The sequence below is a fragment of the Vicugna pacos genome, chromosome 4 (assembly GCF_048564905.1).
Source record: "Vicugna pacos chromosome 4, VicPac4, whole genome shotgun sequence".
Lineage (NCBI taxonomy): Eukaryota > Metazoa > Chordata > Mammalia > Artiodactyla > Camelidae > Vicugna > Vicugna pacos.
The window spans coordinates 61825239-61847830 of record NC_132990.1 but is presented as its reverse complement, the minus strand read 5'-3'; the positions used below and the strand labels follow the sequence as shown (position 1 = coordinate 61847830).

The following is a 22592-nucleotide window of genomic DNA, read 5'->3' as shown; positions in this document are numbered from 1 at the left end:
AGGAAGCTCAAAGAGCACCAAGCAAAATAAATAACAAAAAATCTACACCTAGGCACATCATATTCAAACTGCATAAAAATCAAAGACAAAGAGGAAATCTTGAAAGAAGCCAGAAGAGAAGGGGGAAATAAAAGGTTACATACAGAGTAACAAGGGTAGGAATCACACCAAAGTTCTCTCCAAAAAACACGCAAGCAAGAAGACAGTGGAGTGAAATATTTAAAATGTTGAAAGGAAAAAAGACACCAACTTAGAAATCTGTATCCAGTCACGTTCTCCTTTAAAAATGAAGGAGAGATACAGACAAAATTTAAGTAAATCTGTCACTAGTAGACCCCTGCAAGAAATATTAAAAGTTCTTGAGACAGAAGGAAAGTAACAGGTCAGAAACTCAACATACATAAAGAAAAAAATAGTGTTGGAGAAGGAATAAATGAAAGTAAAATAAAATTTTCCTTATTTTTAAGCTACCTAGTAGATAACATTTTATTCAAAATAATAAGAACAATATACTGGATGATTAGAGCTTATGATAAATGAAATGAGTGACAGCAGTTTTATAAGGGATGAGAGGAGACAATTGGGAATACTTGGCTTTAAGGTCCCTACACTACCTGTGAAGCACTGTAGTGCTATCTGAAAATGGACTTAGATTAATTGTACATGTATACTGAAGCGTATACTGCAAAGTCTAGGGCAATCACTAAAAAAAAATTATTTTAAAGAATTGAGATGCTGTGAGAGGGGAGAAAATGGAACTATAAAATGCTTAATTCAAACCAGAGAAGGCAGAAAAAAGTGGGAGACAAAAAAAGAAAGAGCAAGAACAACAAATAGAAAACAGTTCCAAATATGGTACTGTGAAATGGCAAATGTGAATAGTCTAAATATATCAATTAAAAGACAAAGACTATCATAGTGATATAAAAAAAAACTGAAGATCCAACTATATTTTATGTACCCCAAAATCCATTTTAAATATAAAAACATAGATATATTTGGATTAAAAGTAAACATACAGAGAAAGATATGCATGCTAATACTAATTAAAAGAAATCTAGAGTAGCTTTAATTTCAGACAAAGCAGAAATGAGAGCATAAAAAAACTGTCAGGAATAAAGAGGGGCATTATGTAATGACAAAGGGTCAATTCTCTAAGAATTCATAACCATCTTTAACGTGTATGTACCTAATAACACAGCATCAAAATACGTGAGACAAAAACTGATAGAACTGAAAAGTGAAGCAAAAAAATCAGTAAGGATATAGTTAAACTGAACAGCATCATCAATCAACTGGATCTAACTGACATTTATAGAGTACTTCATCCAACAACAGCAAAATACACATTCTTCTCAAGCTCACATAAAACATTCACCAAGACGGATCACATTCTAGGCTATAAGGCACACCTTCACAAGTCTGAAAAAACAGAAACCATACAAAATATGCTCAGACCATAGTGGGTTTAACTAGAAATAAATAACAAAATTGTGGTTAAATTTCAAAATATTTGCTGGAAATATTGCTGGAAAACTTAAATATTTGGAGATTAAACAACAGACTTCTAAATAACACATGGGTCAAAGCAGAAGTCTCAAGAGAAATTTTAAAATATTTTGAACTAAATGAAAATACAATTATCAAAATTTGTGGACAGCGGTGAATGCAGTACTTAGAGGGAAACTGATAGAACTGAATGCATATATCAGAAAAAAGATCTAAAAGCAATAATCTATGCATTCACCTTAGGAAACTAGAGAAAGCAGAACAACATAAACTTAAAACAATCATAAGAAAGGAAATAATAAAAGAGCAGAAATCAATGAAATTGCAAACTGTAAATCAATAGAGAAAATTAATGAAACCAGACTGGTTGTTTGAAAAGATCAATAAAATTGATAAACCTCTAGCCAAGCTAACCAGGACAAAACAGAAAACGAGGAACAGAGTGGAAAGCCTCAAGTTGATGAAGAATATGTACCCCTAAACCTATAGCTAACATCATACTTAATGGTGAGAAATTACATGCCTTTCCCCCAAGGCTGGGATGTCCCCTTCCCCACATCTATTCAGTATCATACTGGGAAGTCTAGCAAACGCAGTAAGACAAGAAAAAGAAATTTAAAGTATGTACATTGGGGAAGGAAGAAACAAAACTATCTTTATTCACAGATAACATGACTGCTATGGAGAAAATACTCAAAAAACTGATATAAAAAACTGGAATAAGTGATTATAAGAAGGATGCAGGATACCAAGTTAATACAAAAAACGTCAATTGCTTTCATATATACAATGAGTACATAGAATTTGAAATTTCAAAGAAAAATTACTTATATTAGCACCAGTAAAAGAATTACTTACGTATAAATCTAACAAAATATGTAAAGGATATATGAAAACTAGAAAACTCTAGTGAAGGAAATTAATGAAAATCTAAATAAATGAAGAGACACTCCATATTCATGAAAAGAAAACTCAATATTGTCAAGATGTTGATTCTTGCCATGTTGACCTACAGAATCAACACAATCTCAATCAAAATCCCAGCACGTCATTTTGTGGATATTGACAAACCGATGGTTAAGTATATATGGAAAGACAAACAACCCAGAACAGCCAGCACAACACTGAAGAAGAGCAAAGTGAGAAAACTCACGCTACCTGACTCTGAGATTTACTAACTACGACAATCAAGTGCGTGGTGTTGGCAAAAGAACAGACGGACAGATCAATGGAACAGAACAGAGAGCTCGGAAACAGACCTGCAAATACAGTCAACTGATCTCTGAAAAGGGCAATTCAATGGAAAAAGGACAGTCTTTCAATAAATGGTACTGGAACAACTAAACAGCCACATTTTAAAAAAAAAACAAACCCTTCTCAAGTCCTGCCCTTGTCCCCCAGCACACAGAGACCACCCACCACCTCATTTTTGGGCAGTCGGTATGTGTCGGCTCTCCTGGAAGCTGCTGACTTATCTTCCCTCTGCCCATCCAGCCCATTTCATGTCCAGCCACTCTCAGGTGAGGTGAAAACTCTCAGAGCCCATGACAACTTTCACTATCAATTTCAGGTCTTTTCCTGAAAAGTCCCATTTCCACTTCAATTTCTTCCCTTCCTTTTGTCTACAGAAATTGCTTCCTGGAAGAACTGTATTCATTTCTTGTTCCCTGGTTCTCCCCAGCGCTGTGCACAGAGTAGAAGCTCAGTGAACACTTCCTAAATGGGTGCGCTCTTACGTTCTGCACATGTCTGAGGTCCACTGAGTACGTACATCAAAATACCAGCACATCAAAAATCAACACCCAGAGTGATTACCTCTGGGTTCTGGGGAGGTTTTAGGCAACTTTGATTTTTTATTCCTTTTTTGCTCATCTGGACTTCCTTAACTGTTCAATAGTGAACACGTATTACTTTGGTTAATAGAAATAATAATAGAAGTGAAAAAAAAAAGAAAGAAAACACAACATAAGAGAGGTCAGGTTTATACAAGGGAAACATTAAGAGTGATGATTCGCTTTACAGAAGGCATCTTTTTGCTTTGTAAAAAAGCTCTGTCATAAAACTCTTTTATGCAGGGAAGAGTCCAAAAAAGGATTTGATTTGCAGGAACTTTTCAGGTTGGTGTAAAGTTCAGAAAGTCTTGTTTCCCCTGAGGAGAATGAAGACGCTGTTCCTGCTTCCTTCCAGCCGTGTGCTGTTTCCTCTTCTCCTCAAAGGAGGTCATAGCACATCCTAATCCATCAGTTCTGAGCTCGGTGACCTCTGACCGTATCAGCCTCTGGCAGTTTCTCCTTCAGATGCGGATGTTTTGTGACTCGGGAAAGACAGACTGGATCCTCAGCTGCTACTATAACCAGGATGGAACCTTTGACTGACGGGATGGAGACAGAACATCCTCAACCCAGCAGGCACAGTGCCAGAGTAATTCTCTGGCCTCAGAGCAGAATTTAGGTGCATAACACTGACCTGATTTGAGAGATGAGGTGAGGAAACAGACCAGAAAGGTGAAATAATTTCCCTCGAGTCACACAGCTATTAAGTGGAAGAAACAGGACTCAGGATTCCAACCTCAGTTTGACGGATACTAAAGCTTCACAGTAAGTGATGCTTTATGTTCAAGTGACTTTTAAAACAGCCAAAGAACTGAGTGCCTGATTTGTGCCAGGTTCTGAGCCAGGACCACCAACTGGCCCTGCCCCAGTGGAGTTTGCACGCTAGCAAGGGAAACCCATCACACGACTGCTAATAATCACACAACTGACTTCTGCCTATGACATGGACACCCAGGTAGAGCTCACGTCCTCAGCCAGGTGAAATGCAAACACAGCTAAGCAAAACTACAGCAAGCCACACGGCAGACAGAACCCCACCGCTAAATCCTATTAACACTACTACAAACTGTCACATCGTGGCTCGGCTCCAGTGCCAGTACTGTGCTGAGCGCTTCGGATCCAGTACTGCACTTAACCCTCAGGACCACCCTGTGATGTGAGCTCTTATCCCCATTTTACAGGTAAATGGAAACTCTGAAAATAAGTGAAAAAATCAAGATCTACTTCTCTCTTCTTATAGTACCTTCTAGCACTGTAGAGAACTGTCCTCCGCGTGGGCTGCACCGACCCCAACACACACACATACACACACCACAGCTGAACGGCCTCCTAGCTTCCAAGGAGCTCCACACTAACAGGAGGGAACCCAGGAGCTGCAGAGGCCCCAAGCCCAGCCCAGGGCTCCACCTGCTTCCCAACTCCAATCAGGCATCAAGCCCCTGCCTGGTCCAGATGGGACAGAACTCTGGCCACAGGCCCTCAGATCCTCACTTCATTCACAGTAAGTCAGGGGTGATGGGAAGGCTTTAGCCATGGACTGACTGTTAAACCCTGGCCAGTGCTCTCCTTCACTGGGGAGCCAGGCACATGGGCTCCAACCTGGCTCTGCTACCAGTTGGCAGAGTAACTTCTGAGCCTCAGTTTCCTTACCAGTAACATGGAGATGATGACAACACCTACTTCAAAGCTGTCCTGAGGATGAAATACGTATAATGCATGGACAAGGGGTGCTGTCTCCAAACCCCGGATTTCCACTGTGAGAGCAGAGCACTCATCCGACATCCTGGATAACTGCCTGTTTGTTTATCAGTGAACCCCACAGGGCAGGGGTCCTGCTGTTCAGTTCACCCCAGTGCCTAGAATATAGTGCCTGCCTAGCATAATGCTGAAGGCACTCAAGTACTTTTCAGATAGATGGATGGATAAGTGACTGAAAAAAAATGCTAGGGAGGGACCCCTCCCTACTCTGGGCCGCCCATACCCGGGAAGCGGGGCGGGAAGTTCAGGGTAAATACGCTGAGCGCTAAGCTGGGGGCACAGCAGGCTGGGCGAATGTTTGGCTCGGCTGATGGCTACATCCCTAGGCTGAGCCAGTAGGCTGCCAGCATCTCTAACCAGAGACTGCAGAAGGCCTGTTGACCTTGACAGGTGGTTTTCCAACACCTGCTGGGATCTCTCCATGTCCCTGCCCAAGTAGGTATCATATAATATAAGTGAGAAATACAGCTTCAGGGCAAGCTCACACTGCTCTCTCCCTCCCGGGGACCTGCTCCAAGCAAGTGCAACTCTTCCTCCTGCTCCTCCCTTGTCTCCCTCGGCCACAAAAACCTCTGTCACCTTATCCCACCCCAGGAGAACGCTGAGCTATCGGCAGTTGGTGTTCGGGTATTCCCTGCAGCTCCATCCAGGTACTGTGACATTTTCAGTTTTTTTCATGATTTCCAGACCCCTTAGCAGTATGGACAGGCAGTCACTTCCCTTTCCCCAGGCCTGAGTTTCTCTGTCTGCAAACTAGAAAAACCATCCTTACCAACCCCGACCCCCAGGACCACCATGCAGAACTAGCAAAAACAAAGATATCAAGGTGCTCTGCAAACCTGATCCACTGAATCAAGACAGTATCAGAGAAGGTTCTGCCCCATGAACGGGCTGGAGTCACTCTCAGAGGACACTAGCAACAGCAGCCCAGGAGCCGGCCGGGCCCCTCTTGACTCTGAAAAGGCTACCACTTGCCAAGTTTGCTTCCAGCATAGAAGTCTGCCAGAATGGTCGGCAAGAAAACCTGGCAGCCAGTTTTCCTCTTCAGGGGCACACACTCACAGAAGCCAACTCATAAATAAAAATCTGATTATCACAAGCTTTTCCAAAGCCAAAGTGACTGAGTTTTAATCTTTTATAAAGAAAAACTCATAAAATATTCAAGCGAGGCCTGTGCATCTCCAGAGACGAGAAGTAGCTCTCGGCAGCCCCCAGCTACAGACACGCCAGTGGGGGGTCCCAGGACCTCTGCCATCAACCGCTAGACCATCTTGCCCGCCACGGCTGGTGTCCAACCAAGTCATTAGCAGTGAGCGGGGCCGGGCTCTGCCAGCCCCAGCTAGCTCTCCAGCCAGCCTGCTCCCCTTGGCTGCTTTCCACGCCTTTGGCTCTTTCTGCTCGACAAGATCGGGGATGCCCTGGGCTCCTTTTCAGACTGTGCAGCACTGAGAACAGGCTGACAGGGACAAAACGGGACTGTCAAAGCTCCTAAGGCACACGAGCAGAGGAAACAGGAAAAAGGCCCCTCCTTTTCCAATTCACTAATTCAACTCACCAGAAGGAGGTGAGTAAAAGTATGAATTGTAGTTTCTTTACCCTGGAATCTCTCTTTCCAGGATTCATGTACTCATCCATTCGTTTTTTCACCTAAAATTACTTGACGTGTTCCTACTATGTGCCAGAGACTGAGCACTAGGAAAACAACAAAATGAGGAATACAGACAAAAACCCTGGCCCTCCTTCATAGAGTAACTGCTGTTTCCAGGGTTAGGGACAGGGACAGCCCAAGATGAGCCCAGAATATCTCGCGGAGGGTAAGCGAGCTCTCAAAGACTAATGGGCACTTGTCAAAAGGACATAGGAGCCTCCACGAAGCGGCTGCCACTGGCCAAATGTGGAACGATCTGAGCGACAGAATAATGATAGTAATGGATTATAGCCCATAAAATAAACAGCCAGGAGTCTCAACTGGTGTAAATAAATAAGTGAATAAATGAATAAATGAGAGAGAAACGAGAGCTCTTTCTACAGTAGATTTCCAATTAATAAGTGTAGAAGGAATGACAGAAATAGGAAATCACTATTTGGCAAACACCGCAACAGTAACTGTTGCAGGCAAGAATCATTAAAGGACGTTAAAATTTGTGGACCAAAAGCATGATGAGAAACAAGACAGTTGCATAATTGCAAAGCACCTCCCCACAAAAATACTTACTCACACAGAGGGTAAGAGAGTAACTTTACAAAGGAGAAACCAAGCAGACGTCACCTTAACCACGTGTTCAAAGTTCTGGTCACCAGCGGTAAATCCTACCAACATCCTGTACCTCCTGCTGTGACACACTGAGGAGGGAACACCGTGGCTTCTGGGGGTACGGCCGCCAGAAATGCATATAACCCAAACCAGCAATCCAGCAAACACCCTGCAAACCTACGAGGGGCAGTCTACAAAATAACTAGCCAGGGCTCTTTAAAGGGGACAAGGCATAGAATTCAAAGAAAGGCCAAGGGTCTGTCCCAGCTGGCAAAAACAAAGAGGACATGACAACTAGATGCAACGGGGGATCTTGGATTGGATCCTGGACCATTAATGGGACCATTAGTGAAATTTGAATAAGGTTTGTAGATTAGTCCATGGAATTGCATTACTATTCATTTCCTGTACTAATATGAATTTCATAATATAGCTGGAACATTAGACTATGGTTATAGAAGGAGGAAGCTGGGGGGTGAAGGATACATGGAAACTCTTTGCATTATTTTTGCAAAATTTTACATCTGAAATGCTTTCAAAACGAAAAGAAAAAAACAAACCTTTTAAGCCCTGCCCTCACAAAGTTTACATTCTTGGAAAAGCAAGGGAGGGGGATAAAAAGGAAGCGTAATTTATTTCTAAAGGTAAAATATACTGTTGTAGAGAATTGCAAACTGAATTCAGTGTTCAGCTTGTTCTTCTGGAAATTTTCTGCTGGGACCTGTTACCTCCGATCTGCCACGGAGCTCACTGTTGGCACCATGAAGGAACAAATGGCAAACCAGCGCGCGCAGAAAGACGTGGAATCCATGAGCCCTGCCTACACTGTCGGCTGACTTCGTTTTCTGAGCCTGGCTCATGGCTGTGATTTTTTATTGCAGTCATATAACACGGTCATATTTCCTGCTAGTAAAATTGTCCCTGGGTCATACAATGGAATCAAATTGATCAATATTTCACGCTGCTGCAACAACAAAAGCCTTCTGGTGTCCCGTGCTTCCCCCCAATACTATAACACACACGCACATACACCCCTAAGAATGGTCCACCTTCATTGGCTCAAGGGGATAATATCTCCTCACAGGGTTGCCATAAAGATAAACGTGATAAATGCCGACTAAGCACCTTCATTCACTCACTCAACAAATATTTAGTAAGCATTTGCTATGGGAACTGAGGACACAGTCATGCATAAGACAGACACGGACTGTGCCCTCATGGGCCTTAAGGCCTGGTTATACGTTTCCTTGGTCAGCAAAATTCTTCACCTGGTTTTTAGGGTCCTCCACCAGGACACTTGGTATGTATCTGTCCATCTGTCCATCCAACCATCCACCTCGCTCTTGCTCTTCCCCCACCTCCGCCCCCTACACCCCATACCACTCCCCAGCTCTCGCTGTTCAAGTAGACCACCTGCTATTTTCAGCCTCCCTTGAAAGATATTTTTAAGCATTTCAAATACCATTTGCAGATAAAGCCTCTGCTAATTATAATCTTTCTATCTCTTCATTAGAGCCTGGAATGGTCTTTCCTTTCCCCTCTCCCTATCTCAATGCTAACCACACCACAAGGTCACACACCTCCTCCAGCAGGTGTCCCTGACCGCCCCGCCACCATGCCCCCACCATGCCCCCACCAGGCCCTTCACCCTCCACCCCCGACACACACACATCTCAGCATCCCCAAAGCCCAAAGGGGCACACAGACTGACTTCTCAGGAGTTCACCTCACCCTTCATCTCATCTCTCTGACAAAGGCAGATCAAGGGCAAGGACCTTGTCCACCATTTCAGAATCCTCTGTCCCAATCCAGGACACACAGGGCAAAGCTCTGAATGACACCTGGCTGGTGGCTGCACACCATCCCCCAAGGCATTCTGCCATGGCCAGCAGCCTCTGGAGAGGAAGGGAGGTTTTTCTCAACACCAAATTCCAGCACCTTGCACAGAGCCTGAGGCATAGTAGCTGCTCAATTAAGAAAAAAGGCTGGCTGTTCTTGAAACTATTTATCTTCGAAAGTTTTGCTGAACAAGGCAGAGGACTTCCTCTATGGTTAATGGAGAGGAAATGAGCAATTATATGCTAACTGTGCTCTTAAAACACTGGGGGAAATTGTTAGAAAAGCAGGGGTGTAAACTTCAAGGGGTCAGGGGCGGTGCAGGGAACTCCCACAAGGAAACCAGGCTGGGGTCCAGAGCTGGGGTGGTAAGGAGGCCGCTTCCACCCATTCCTGCTGACCGCTGGCCGGTAGGAGCGCATGCATGTCCACCACTGCCTGGGCATCCAGCTCGTCAAAACAAGTCGGAAATCTGGGTTTTTTAAGATGAGCAACTAAATCAACTAGTGTGGCCAGTGTTTCATCTGTGGCTTAACCTCTGCTCAAACACTCCTCCTCCTCCTCCCAGCCTCCATCTTGTTTACACCAGTTTTGAACAGAAAAGGCGTTTTTATAATTAGCATAGTGTTTATGTTCCAACAGGAGCTTTCAAAAGGCTTAAAAATAGACTGATTCCTTACACACCTTACAGTTCTTCCCCTAAGATCTTGTTTACACTAGCATTTTCCTTCACAAACCTTCTTCTGGAAAGGTCAGCTGCAGCTCACAGACTCTTAAACTGGCAGCTCCGAATCACTGGGTTCTTATAGTACACATTAGGCAACTTCCAAGCCCCACCAATGGGTTCCTCTGCCTTGTGGTGTGAAGTGGGGAGTTGGGTTTCCCTGCAATATCAAATTCGACAGCTAAATGCTCACAAAGGGTACCCCACGTGTATTCCAGGCCCTGGTTACCTGAAGGCTCCTGGGAACAAGCGAAGCTCCTGGAACTTGGCAGGCCCCAGGGATCCTAGAACTAACACGGACCTTAGTTTAAGAAAACCCAACCTGGGGACTTAAGACACCACCTTGCTAAGGGCTGGCTTATCCGAGTTACAGAAAGGGTGTTTCCATGACAAAAAGAATCACCTTAAACAGCCACTCTCTAGGGTAAAAGTTAAGTTTTCATGTCTATTCACCTGAGTTCTCAGGTTATTTATAACAAAAGGTGTTCTTGGAGAGGGAAAGAGCAGCCACGCTGGGTAAACAAAATCAATCTCCTTTCTTCACTGCAGGACTTTCCAGAGTCTTTAAAGGTTCAAGAGCTGCTATGAATCTCTAAGATCAAGTCTGCTCCATTCACAGGTTTCTCTGAACCTAAACTCATCCTCCTCCTTTCCCCTGTCTCACTACAGACCATCCATGGGCCTGGAGCCACCTTTCAGAGATGAGGGGAACAAACCCAAACTTCTAGGATTAGGAGAGGAAGGGGCCTGCCTAAGAGCTGCAAGCTGGTTAATTAAAGACGGAGCCTGCCCTGGAACCCAGAACCACAGTCATCCTCAGGATCAGCACTGCCCAGCCTACTGGTGTGGCTGATCTGACGGAAGACAAGACAGTAACCCTAGTGCCCAAGCACCAGGGAGCAATTCCTGCTGAATCCCCAGCCTGTTCTTAGCACAAACTGCTGAAAAAAGTATAAACCAGTCGTCCGGCCCAGAGTTGCAGGACCTTGGTTCTACGATGCCTATCTGAGCCAACAGCCAGCCATTGCTTACATACCTCCAGAGACGGGGATATCACTTCCTCTTCTCAGTTCCTCACGTCTGGATACTTGCCAGAGAAAAAGAACATTTCTGGTGTTTTCTTTCCCCTGACTGCAATGTTGCACGTCGTTGGGTGTGGCCAGAGGACGCAACTTTATTTTAAATACGTCTGCAGAAGCAAGCAGTCAGCCACGGGCACTGGGGGGCATGGCAGCCCTGAATTCAAGTCTCAGCTCCACCAGTTATTCGTGGATAAGTCACTTCGATTCCTCAGAGCCTCAGTATCTTCACCTGTAAAAGCGGGCGATACCACTCCCAGCCTGGGGAAGGGGTGCTGGAAGAGAACCTGTGAGCAGCCCCTGACCCCAGCACAGGAGCTGGGGGTTAGGGGTTAGGTGAAACCCCCTCTGCTCATTCCTCCCTCCAGAGCTCACACCTCTCCGTTGGGTCACCTGTCCTCACAGCCACCCCCAGAAACTGCCCAGATGAACTTGATGTGAAGAAAGGCAGAGGAAGGGTAATGCACCTGGAGTAATGGCTGCCTCTGATCAGAAGGAACTGGAAAATTCTAATTACTCCGGCACTGAAGGGGTGTTCAAGAGCCAGTCCATCACTGAACTGTGCAGACAGGGAAACCGAGGCCCAAGGCGGAGTGGGACCTGCCTCAGCAAACACAGTAGGTCGGGAGGGGTACCAGACAGGGCGTCATCACCCACGACGGGCAAGGAAGACGAGGGAAGAACTCTAAGAAGGTGATGCAGCGGCCCCAAACCCTCATCACGTTCCACTGATTTTTTAATAGACTTTAACAATTTACTGACACTGGCGGAGCTTATAAAGTAGTTTTAATTGAATTAATCAGGCAGTCCCGACTTACTCCTGAGTTCCCCCTTTGGCTCCGGGGAGGCTGTGCCAGCCGCCTGTTTAACCCCTCACATCCTAGAAAGGCTGTCACTCAACTTTCATTTAAGACCATAGTCTCTGCCAGTTTCTTTCCCAAACTAGTCTTACCCGGGCCCCACCTGCATCCCAACACTAAGCACACGTCTGCACCCAAGCATCTGCCTGCCTTGTGTAGCTGAAACACTTTGATGGAGGAGATCCCCTCGTGTTGACACACGCTGCCTTCTCCCAGGTTCCCTGGCAGCAGGGGCAGCAAAGGGTGTGGGAACCACCAACACTCACTCTCCCATCTCCTTAGCCTCAACTTCCCTCACCACACAGGAGGCTGGTTGATGGCACTCAGAATGTGGTCCGCGAACCGGCAGCATCAGGACCATGTGGGAGCTTGTTAGAACGCAGACTCTCGGGCACCACCTTCACCCACTGAATCAGACTCTCCGGGGGTGAGGCCCAGACAGCGGTGTTTTAACACGCCCTCCAGGTGACGCTGACACGCACTAAAGGTGGAGAAGTGGTCTGGGTGATCGCTAAGATTCCTTCTAGATGACAAAGTCTGGGAAACAACCCAAAACAATGCACTTATAAGATCTTCTTCACAACATTATTTATCATCAGGGAAAACCAGAAATAGCAAGCTATGCCTCAAACTGTTGGGTAAACTAGGATACAGCCACTTCATGGAACACTATGCAGCCAAAACCATACGGTTTACAATGAAGTTGGGAAATGCTAATCTTGTAAATTGAGATTTTTTTTTCCCCTAAGCCGGAGAGAAACTGTATCTATTGCACCTATTGGTTAAAGAAAAAAAAAGAAAAATGTCAAAAAGTCAAAGGTGTAAGCACCTGGTAGGGATCTGCAGGTGATTTGCCCTCCTCCTCAGACTTTCCTGTGTTTTCCAACTTTCGCTATAAAAGAGCATTTGCTGCTTTTTATAATGAGGTAAAACAAATTTTGTTTTGAACAAAACGGAAAGATTCTGGGGGAAGACACTGCTTGGAAAGCCAGAAGTTCTGCACTCGGCATTGGTCTGTCTCTCTCTCCAACTGACATTTCCCTCTGATCACAGTAGGTGTGGAGGGAGGAGGGTGGGACGGATGGATGGAGAAAAGAGGTTTCAGATGAACCACTCTAGGAAACTGACTTTTCCCTCGGCATACGATTGGGTGAGTTATTTAAGTAAAAATGTGAGGACGAGGGAGGAAACAGCCCTGAAGAGCCAGACCCAAGAGAAAGGAAAATTCATCCAGTGCCCACGACAGTGTCCTGTCCAGCACCTCACACACTCACGCTTTTTCCTGGACACACCTGGCTGGCAGAGACACATTCATCAGGCTAGTAATAAGTCACTGTTTCCAGGAACTTCTACACCCCCGACGCTGGCGCTGCACGGCAGGCCCACCCCAGCTGGCTCGTGGTAAGCGGACACGGCAGGAATCAATCATTACAAAGCGCGGAGCAGGGGCCAGGTGAGCAAACACCGGGCGGGGATTAGAGGCCGGCTGGGCCAGGATGGGGACTCACCCCGCGCCCCGCTCTCTGAGGTCTGGGAAGCCATCGCACCAACTGCCCTGGTAGGAGGCCAAGCGTGGAGGTGAGAAACCATGTGTGTGCCCTGGAGAGTCACCTAGTGTGGCAGGGACAAGGGGCGCCATGGTGGGGGTCATAAATACAGACTGGGCCATGAGTATGGGGGAGGGAGGGAGAGCAGGGCATCCCTCATCAAAGCCCCAGGGGCTGGGAGAGGCTGGACCGGAGAAGGGAAGAAGGAACATTCCCACTCTGCCGAGCTACTGCTCATCCCTACACAAGCCCAGGCTTCGGGGCCAGCAAGCCCCAGGGAGGAAAGAGTGTCACCATCCACACTCCCCTCTCCCCCAACCTGAGTGGGCAGGCTCAGGGCACCTCGAGGCACTGGCCTGCTGCCCACTGGGCTCTGGGATGGCCAGATTTTCCTAAATCTCAGTAAAAAGTCAATCAGCAGCTGACTGGGGGACAAGCAGTGAGTAGTCATCCTGAATCACCTGACCCTTCCCCTTTTCCTCCCCAAATTTTCTCCACACCTGTTGTGAACAGTGCAGCACCCAGACCCAGGAGGACACGGACACAGCCTCTGGCCCTGACCTCCAAGCAAGAGCCAACAAGCTCTCTACATCCCAGAAGAACCTGGGCTGCAGGCAACACCTACCCAGGATGATGAGCCTTGGTCTACCTTTAGCATAACACAACCACATTGTGTGTGAGGACCATCATGTCCAACCCACTCCTTTCCCAAATGGGGCACCTCAGGTTCAGAGATTGAGAGTGTCCTTGCTCAGCTCACACAGCAGTGGAGGGTCAGAGCTGCACCTCGAACCCCAGACTCCTGGCTCCTCTCAGCTCAGCAGCGACATGGGCACTACAGGACTCACTGGCTTAGGGGATAAATGGTGATCGACCCAGGGATTTGTTGGGTACCATGAACTTCTACAGAACTGGACCAGAAAGCACTCAAACACAGTAATGAGCTCCCTGTTCCTAGAGGAGTTCAAGCAGAGGCTGGAGAGATGATTTCTTGGTAGGAATGACGCTTAAAAAGAGATTGAAGGAGGAGACCTGGGTTTTTGGGTGGGGGGGAATGCCTGACATTCTCTCCTTCTTGTAAAACCTTATGATTCTTCCCCAGTGAGGCAGACCAAGGTACAAGCGATGGGTCTGTGCGGTGGTCTTCCAACTCCTCCAGCTTGCTTCAGGGGCTGCCAGGGCAGGACCTGTGTCCTCAGGGCCCACTTCCCTACCAAAGGAGTCACAGTGCCCAGGGCCCACAAAAATCCTGTAATTCCCCTTAAAATCAGAATAAAGAAACTGAACTTTAAAGTCAGAGAAAATGTTTACCACGGAATAATATTAGCATACTCATTTCTACACCAATGCAGTCATAAAGTGTAATTTCTAATATTTTTCATGAAAAAAGGAACCCATGAAGGCAATAATACCTGGGACCCAGGAAAGTCATGTGGCTTGCCCTCCTCAATTTAAAAAAACCATTTTAATCTATTTAATATACTGAGCTCCTATGCAAGACTTCATCTGTGAAAGGTTCTCTGGCTAAAAAGATTTTTTACTTGACCAAGTATTAGGGTCTTTATTTATGAACCAATGAAATATGGTGTCATATCAGTCACTGGACTCTTCCAAGCCAAAGGCTCCCCATTCTTCTGACACGCCTGTGCCTTCCGGTTCTCATGACCCTTCCTGCTGCGTCACTGGTTTTAGGTGTCAGCGTTTCTTAATATGAATGTCGGCTCACAGTCCATTATCCTCTCTTTTCATGTTACTTCCAATATGTCTTGAGACACAGAAAGTACTAGATGGAAAATAATAATGCTGATCTCTTCAGGAAGGGATCCCACACTCCAGACCCACTCCCAAGGTCAAAGAGTAACACCTCCAGGGGAGGGTATAGCTCGGTGGTAGAGTGGCGTGCTTAGCATGCACAAGGTCCTGGGTTCTATCCCCAGTACCCCATTAAAAATAAATCAATAAACCTAATTACCGCCCCTCCAAAAAGCAGGAAAACAAACAAACAAAAAAAAAACAAAGAGTGACACCTCCTTACTCTGAAAGGAGCAGTTCAAATCTGAAGGAGGAAAATCCCCTAAACTGCATAAACTAGTTGAATAGTCCCATCAGAAGGAGAATCCTTTAAGGAAAAACCTAAGCCAGGGAAAACTCGGCGATTCAAAGACAGTCATCGACCTGGGGACCTCAACCCGCAGGGTGTGAAAGCACGGCTTGGGGAGTTTGTTAAAATCTCAGACTCTCTACCTCCCCTGGGCCCTGAGATTCCGAAACAGCAGGTATGAGCATGGGGAGAGCTGAATTTGCTCTGCTGGTACAGGAGGTCCCAGACCAGCGTTGGAAAAGTGCTCATCAAGTAATGATGAAAGAGGGAGTTTAGGGGAGGCCTTTGTTTCCTGGTGCCAATTGGGGAATAAGGCTCGGCCCCTCAGGGCCTCTTGTTCAGTAGCCTCAGAGTGGGACGGCCACGGCATGGTGGGCTTCTCTCCGCGTACGACACCCCCACATACACACGATTCCTCTGCTCCCCCAGCTCTACCCTCCCCAAGAGCAGCTCACCCACTCCCTGGGGCTGAAGAACAGGGGTCCAGTACTGAAAAATCGAGGTCTGATGTCTCCCCCTATCTGCTCAATGTCAGTAAGGTACAGTTCTGGGTGAGAGTTGGCTCTGCCAAGAGAGAGTGACAGCCAGGAAGCCTCACCTGCCCAAGGTGGTAAGAGAGGAAAGATGATGGTCAGAAACTGGGAGGGTGGGATGCCATTGCCAAACTAAGGCCAGAGAGGAGGAATCACTCAGCAGGTGCCAGACAGACCAGGGAGTACCACGGACAACGGAGCTCCAAGGGCCAGAAGGGTGCAGTGCACACTTTTGTTTCTGCCTATTCAGCATCCCTTTTTCCAACAAAGATCTTGTCCTTTCAAGAATCTACAATCCCAGGCCCCAACTCCAAGAGAATCAAATGACCCATGCCCATCCAATCAGAACAACACACCCTCCTGCACTGTGATTGGCTCAGGGATAAGCCTGTGACACAAGCTGGGCCAATGAGAGCCTTCCTTGGGACTCGGGTTGAAACCCTTGGAAAATAGGTTCTCTTTCCACTGAGACTACTCCACTGAGGTGAGAAATAAGCCTGGAGATGCTACAGCCATTTCTGCCACCATTTGGGGTGGGCCTGCATGAAGAGTAAGTAAGTCAACACAAGGAAACGAGAGCTGAGAGACAGAGAGCAACACATCTCTAATACCCTCATCTAAATATCTGGGTCCAGCCTTGGACTTTTCAGTAGGTACGTCAATAAACGTCCCTTTTGGCATAAACAAGTTTGAGATGAGTTTCCCTTTTGGCATAAGCAAGTTTGAGATGAGTTTATGTCCCTTGCAGCCTAAGAGGTCTTGACTAAAATGGATAGTCTGTTGTATGAAACAGCAGATTGGGTTGAAAGGCAGAAAGAATCCTCGCTTTCTGGGAACTGGCTGAGTGACTCTGGGCAAGCAATGCCAACCCTCTCGGTTTCCACTTCATCCCAAGCTCCCAAAGTCGTGGTGGAGATTTAAATTACATCGCAATGACTACATGAAGCACTTGGAACATCATCTGGCATTTGTAGGGGCTCAAAAGATGTCAGAAAAGTAGCAGCCTAACGTAAGATTCCCCCCAGGCATCCCCACATGCTAATGAAATAATACTGGTCCTACAATGCCCAGCGGGAGGATAGCTTGGCAGAGCAAAATGCCCACCAGGGACACAAGTCAAAAGAGAAACAGCGAGGGGAAGCCCTTTCCTAAGAACCATAACCCCTGGCGTGTTCCCAGCACTTTACAGAACTCGAAGCAGTTTCACATCACCATCTGTCCCCGCAACCCCTGCTATTAAAATGAGACTCTCAAGGTACAAAGCAGCGCAGCCTTTAAAATGGCCAATTTGGTAATATCATTAAAATGCCGAGTCCCTGACCCCACGGTGCCTCTTCCTGTATACTATCTTCCCAAAGTAGTAAATACGAAATAATATTGATATAAGAAGTGCTGGTGGCTTCATGAAGGAGTAAGAGGGATCAGATTTACTGCCCACTTTAAACAACCAAGAAACTGGACAAGACATACGAAACAATGATTTCCAGACACTGGGAGACACAGGAGAGTACTCCGTAAGAGAGGCAAGCAAACAATCTGGGACTGTCCCAGCTGACTGCTTGGAGAATTTCTAAGTTGCAGCGCACGGAGCGGGAGCCTCCAAGCAGAGCTCAGGGGACCCCCAGAGCTGAGGAGACAGTTTAAAGCAGGGGAGGCCAAGGAAGTTAGAACATGCAAGGAAGGGAATCAGAGGAGAGAGAGGTGCCCAGAGAAAGAGCTCCAAGTCCAGCTGCTTTAGTGCTGATGAGCACATGCACATAAGGAAACTACCTGAGGCCGGAACAAGAACCACAAAGAGCCCAGAAGAACAGTTCTCAGAGCTCACAAAGGGCTAAGAAGAGTTCATATTCCCACCAGCCAAAGTGGAGACATTTCATTTCCCAATACACTAGGGCCTCGGGCAGGGTACTCAGAAAGGTATGGTCTCCATAAAGATCCAGAAAGGCAGTATCTCAGGCTTTGTGGGTCATGGTGGAATGAAAGCACCCAGAGAATATTTACATAAACAAATAAGCACAGCTATGTTCCAATACAATTTTATTTACAAAGGCAGGTGGCAGGCTAGATTTGCCCCATGGACTGTAGTCTGCCAAACTCTGCTCTATATTTTAGACAGCTCTGGTCCCATATACCAATTTAAGTGCCGTGGTAGACAGAATAGTGGCCTCCCAAAGATGTCCACGTTCTAATCCCCAGGACCTGTGACTATGTTAGGATACATGCAAATGGAATTAACTTGCTCATCAGATGACCCTGAGATGGAGAGATTATCCTGGATTATGTGGGTGAGCCCAATACAAGGGTCCTTCTAAATAGAAGAGGGAGGCAAAAGAGAGAGAACCCCCCCCCCCAAAAAAAAGACAGAGAGAACCAGAGAGACGGCAGCATGAGAAGGACTCCGCCCAACACTGCTGGCTTTGAAGCAGAAGTGGAGCCACAGGCCAAGGAATGCAGGCAGCCTCTAGGAGCTGGGAAAAGAAACAGATTCTCCCCTAGAGCTTCCAGGAGAAACACAGCCCTGCCAACACCTTGATTCCAGCCCAGTGAAACCCATCTCAGACTTCTAATCCCCAGAACTATACGGTAAGAAATTTGTGTGGCTTTCCCAAATTTTTTTTAAACTTAAACTTTTTAAAAGTTTGTGGTAATTTATTACAGCGGCAATAGTACGCCAATACAAAAGCAGGAACAAATAAATAAAGTACAAAAATACTTAAAGGAATGCTAAAACATCCAGCATTTAACAATGTAAAATTCACAATTATCTGCCCATCAAAAATTACTAGTCATGAAAGCAGCAGAAAAATCAATTAATAGGAAGAGATCCAGAAAGAATAGCTGATAGACTTTAAGGACATTAAGATAGCTATCATAAATTCAAGAAAGTAGGGGGAAACATAAGCATGCTAGAGAGAGACAAAGGCAATATTTTAAAAGACCCAAATGAAACTTTTAGAGATGAAAAATACAATGCCTGGCAAGAACAGATTAGATACTACAGAAGAAAAGATTGACAAACTTGAAGACACAGCCATAGAAACTAGTAACAATGAAACAGAGAGAAAAAGATGGACAGAAAGAAACAGGACATCCATGTGCTGGGGCGGGGGGGGCTTCAAACTAACAAACATGTAATCGGAGTCCCTAAAGAAACTGAGGGTCAGGAGTTAGGACAGAAAAGATATTTGAAGAAATAATGACCCAAAGTTTCCAATTTGGTGCAAACTACTCTAAACCCACAGAACCCAGAAGTCAACAAGCAGAACAAACATAAAGAAACTACTTTCAGGCACATGACAATCAAACTGCTTAAAATCAGAGATCAAGAGAACGTCTAAGAAGTAGTCAGAAATTTTATAAGATACAATGTACAGAGGAACAGATAAGAATCACAGCCAACTTCTCATCAGAAACAATTAAAACAGAACACAGTGGAAGAGCATCTTTATAAAGTACTGAAAGGAAAAAAAAAAACCTGTCAATATGGAACTCAAGAGCTAGGAAAAATAGCTGGAAAAAAAAAAAAAAACCTACAAAAGCTAAAGGAATTCATCATCAGCAGACCAACACCACATGAAGCGCTGGTTCTCTCAGTATAATGACCAGAAAGCTGGCTACAACCAAAAAGCCCATTAGAAGGGGACGAGTTGCATAAACTATGGTAGATCCTTAAAATGGAATACCAAGCACTGATAAAACCTGAAGCAGAGATGTTGGGGCTAACATGAAACAACCTTGTTAACGTCCTATTCAGTGACGAAAGATAAGCTGTGAAAGAGTATGAAAGGTTCACATTTGTGCCTATAAATATATGAGAACTAGCATGAGCTATTCCACTGTCACCAGTGCTTAACTTCCGGAAATGGGGCAAAGGAGGATGGGGAGCAATGGGAAGGGGCCCTTTCCATTCTTAGTCTTTCTTGTACTTCCTTCTGTACCATCTGACTTGTTTTCAAAGAACATGTATTTTTTAGGATTTCGAGTTAAAATTTTTAAAAACAAACACTTAGCTGGGATTCAAACCAAATCCAAGACAGTCAACTTCTTAAATGACCAATTGCTATTTATGATTTACTCCATTCAGGGTATGAAAACATCCATTCCTTTTGCTTCCCTCAAATAGTCTCCATTTCATTCTACACTAAATCTCGCTCCTGGACACAAATCATAACAAAGATCTCATGGAGGTCCACATGGGAGCCTGACAAGGAGGCTCCCTGCAGCCTTATTGGGGGGAAGGGGGAGGAGTTAAGGCACCCGGGCTGTCCATCACTGAGAGGTGGATGAGTAAAACGCGGTGGCGGCACCCAGCAGCTAGAAAGAAGTAATGTGATGATTTCACAGACTCAGAGCTGAGGCACAAAAGTGAGAAACAGAATGAGATCTCGACACGAAAGCACTGATGTCAGTCTTGAACACGCACACAAAACAACAGCACACATTTTGTAAGAACACATATAAAGGGTAAAAAACATATTAAATACACAAAATGAATGGCTTGGAGGTAGGGAAGAAGCAGAAAGGGGCAGTAAGGATAAAAAGAAATAACTAAATAAAGCAAGAAGGCCTATAATGAGCCAAAAATGATCATGCACCCTAACCTGAGTATAATTAACTTCACCTGCTGCACATGAGCTTCAAAAGGAGGGGGTAAAAACGGGTAACATTTGAGAGCTTACTATGTGCCTGCGCTTTATGTGTATTAACTCGTTTAATCTTCATGATTAACTCTCATGGGGTTCTCTGATCTCCGGTTTATAAAGAGGAAACTGAGACACAGAGAGGTTCAGCAACTTGCCCAAGGTCACACAGGAAGGAAGTAAGCAGCAAGACTTGAACGCAGGATGGCGGGCCCCGGAACCTGTGATGTTCACCCTCACCTAGGCAGCCACTGACTCTACCTACCCTGCTTACAAGGAGAAAACAGAAGCTCTGCCTTTTCTTCTCAGAATCACGGGAAATTAGAATTAAAGCCTGTATCATACTTCATCAAACCCCTATCCAAATGCAAAAACAGGCCCAGAAAGGCCAAGAAAACCCAGGCCAACTTTCCTCCCTCTGCGGTACACTTACTCCTGCTGCTTCAAGACTAGTTGCAAATGTGGAGAAGAAATGAAACAAAACAAAAACAGTCTCAAAAACAATAACCTGGAACAAAAGACGAAGGATTAGGGACCAAGGGAGGGACAGGAGAGAGGACAAAACTTGCTTCCAGGCTGGAGGCAAGAAGAAATCTGGAGTCCAGCCACTACAAGGTGGCGTTTATGAGTGACAAGACCCCACGAGAACCCTGCGCCGTGGCTGGGCCTCCTTCTCAGCTGGGATGGGGACTCCGGCCAGGGAACAAGGGGCTTTGCTGGGCCTGAGTTCGTCACGTCCCAGAAAAGCCCGTGAGGCCCTGGCACGGGGGCCTAATGTATCAGCTAATGTCTCATTCAAGTTGTCAGCGTTTTGTTAGAGCCAATTCAGTGGGTAATTAAGGAAAAAGTTGGGACCAGATGGGGAAGCAGATGCTCTCTCAGCCGCAAGTACAGTTTCCTGCAAGTGTCTAGAAAAACTCCGGGCTGGCCAAGCCCAGGAGAGCAGGGCTGACACGACAGCAGCCCAGAGAGGAGTGGGAGCAGGAGGATGCCCGTTTTAAAGATGAAGAAACTGATGCCCAGAGAGGTAAGCAGACCTGGGGTCTGCTGGAAGGATGACAGAGAATGAGAATGAAAGGAAAACCAGAAGCTTAGGGGGAAAGGGGGTAATTCCACACAGGGGCAGAACTGGAGACAAGGGAGGCCCCCTACCAGGCAGAACAAAAGATCTCCCAACAGTGAGAGGATAGTGCTAGGAGGCAGGAGCCTGGGTTCCAGCCTCAGCTCTGTCACTCCCTTGCTGCCTCGCCTCATATAACTTACTTTCCCTCTCTGTGCCTCAGTTTACTCATCTGTAAAATGGAGACAAGGATCCCTGTACAGCCCACTCAAAGGACTGATGAAGTTAACTACTGTGCCTAAGTGTTGGGGACAGGAGCCAGAATGCCTGGGTTTGGTTCCTGGCCTCCCTGCTCACCAAATGTGTGACTAACTTCACTTGACCTCAATTTCTGCATCTGTAAAATGGGAGGAACAGTACGTATCTCACAGGTATGTTGTGAGGACCTAATGACTTCATAAGACTTAGAACAGTGCAAAGACACAGAGTCAGTGCTCAAATGACAGCCCCTACTATGGCAACTATGGAGCCCAAAAGAAACGACCACTGTGCTGTTCATGGAGCTAGCTAGAAAAACACTGACATTTCAGTGTTAAGTGAAAAAGCAGGATATAAAACTGTATGCACTATAATGATAGTTACATTACACAAAGGAAAAAAGTTCACCTAGAAAAAAGACAAACTTAACACTAATCATGATTATGAAGTGATATAACGATGGATTTATTTCCCTTTAATTCTCTAGACTTCAGTTTTTAATATATGAATAACTGCTTTCCTAACAAAAAGGGGGGTTAAATACAATGAGTTTTAAATGTTGGGGCTTCTTCATTGGGTTCCTAAGTTACAACACTAGCAG

The 22592-nt window shown here is 45.7% G+C and overlaps 1 protein-coding gene across 17 annotated transcripts in view; it reads right to left on the bottom strand.

Annotated features, from left to right (window-relative positions):
* The window catches only part of ZNF618 (zinc finger protein 618), a 347879-nt gene that overhangs the window by 119731 nt on the left and 205556 nt on the right, over positions 1–22592 (bottom strand). The window contains exon 1 of one of the 17 annotated variants that reach the window (XM_072959973.1): positions 10950–10968. The exons of the other annotated variants lie outside the window; for them this stretch is intronic. The gene's annotated coding sequence lies outside the window, so the exon portion shown is untranslated. Of the gene's footprint in view, positions 1–10949; positions 10969–22592 lie in introns of those variants that run through there. 17 annotated transcript variants of the gene reach the window in all.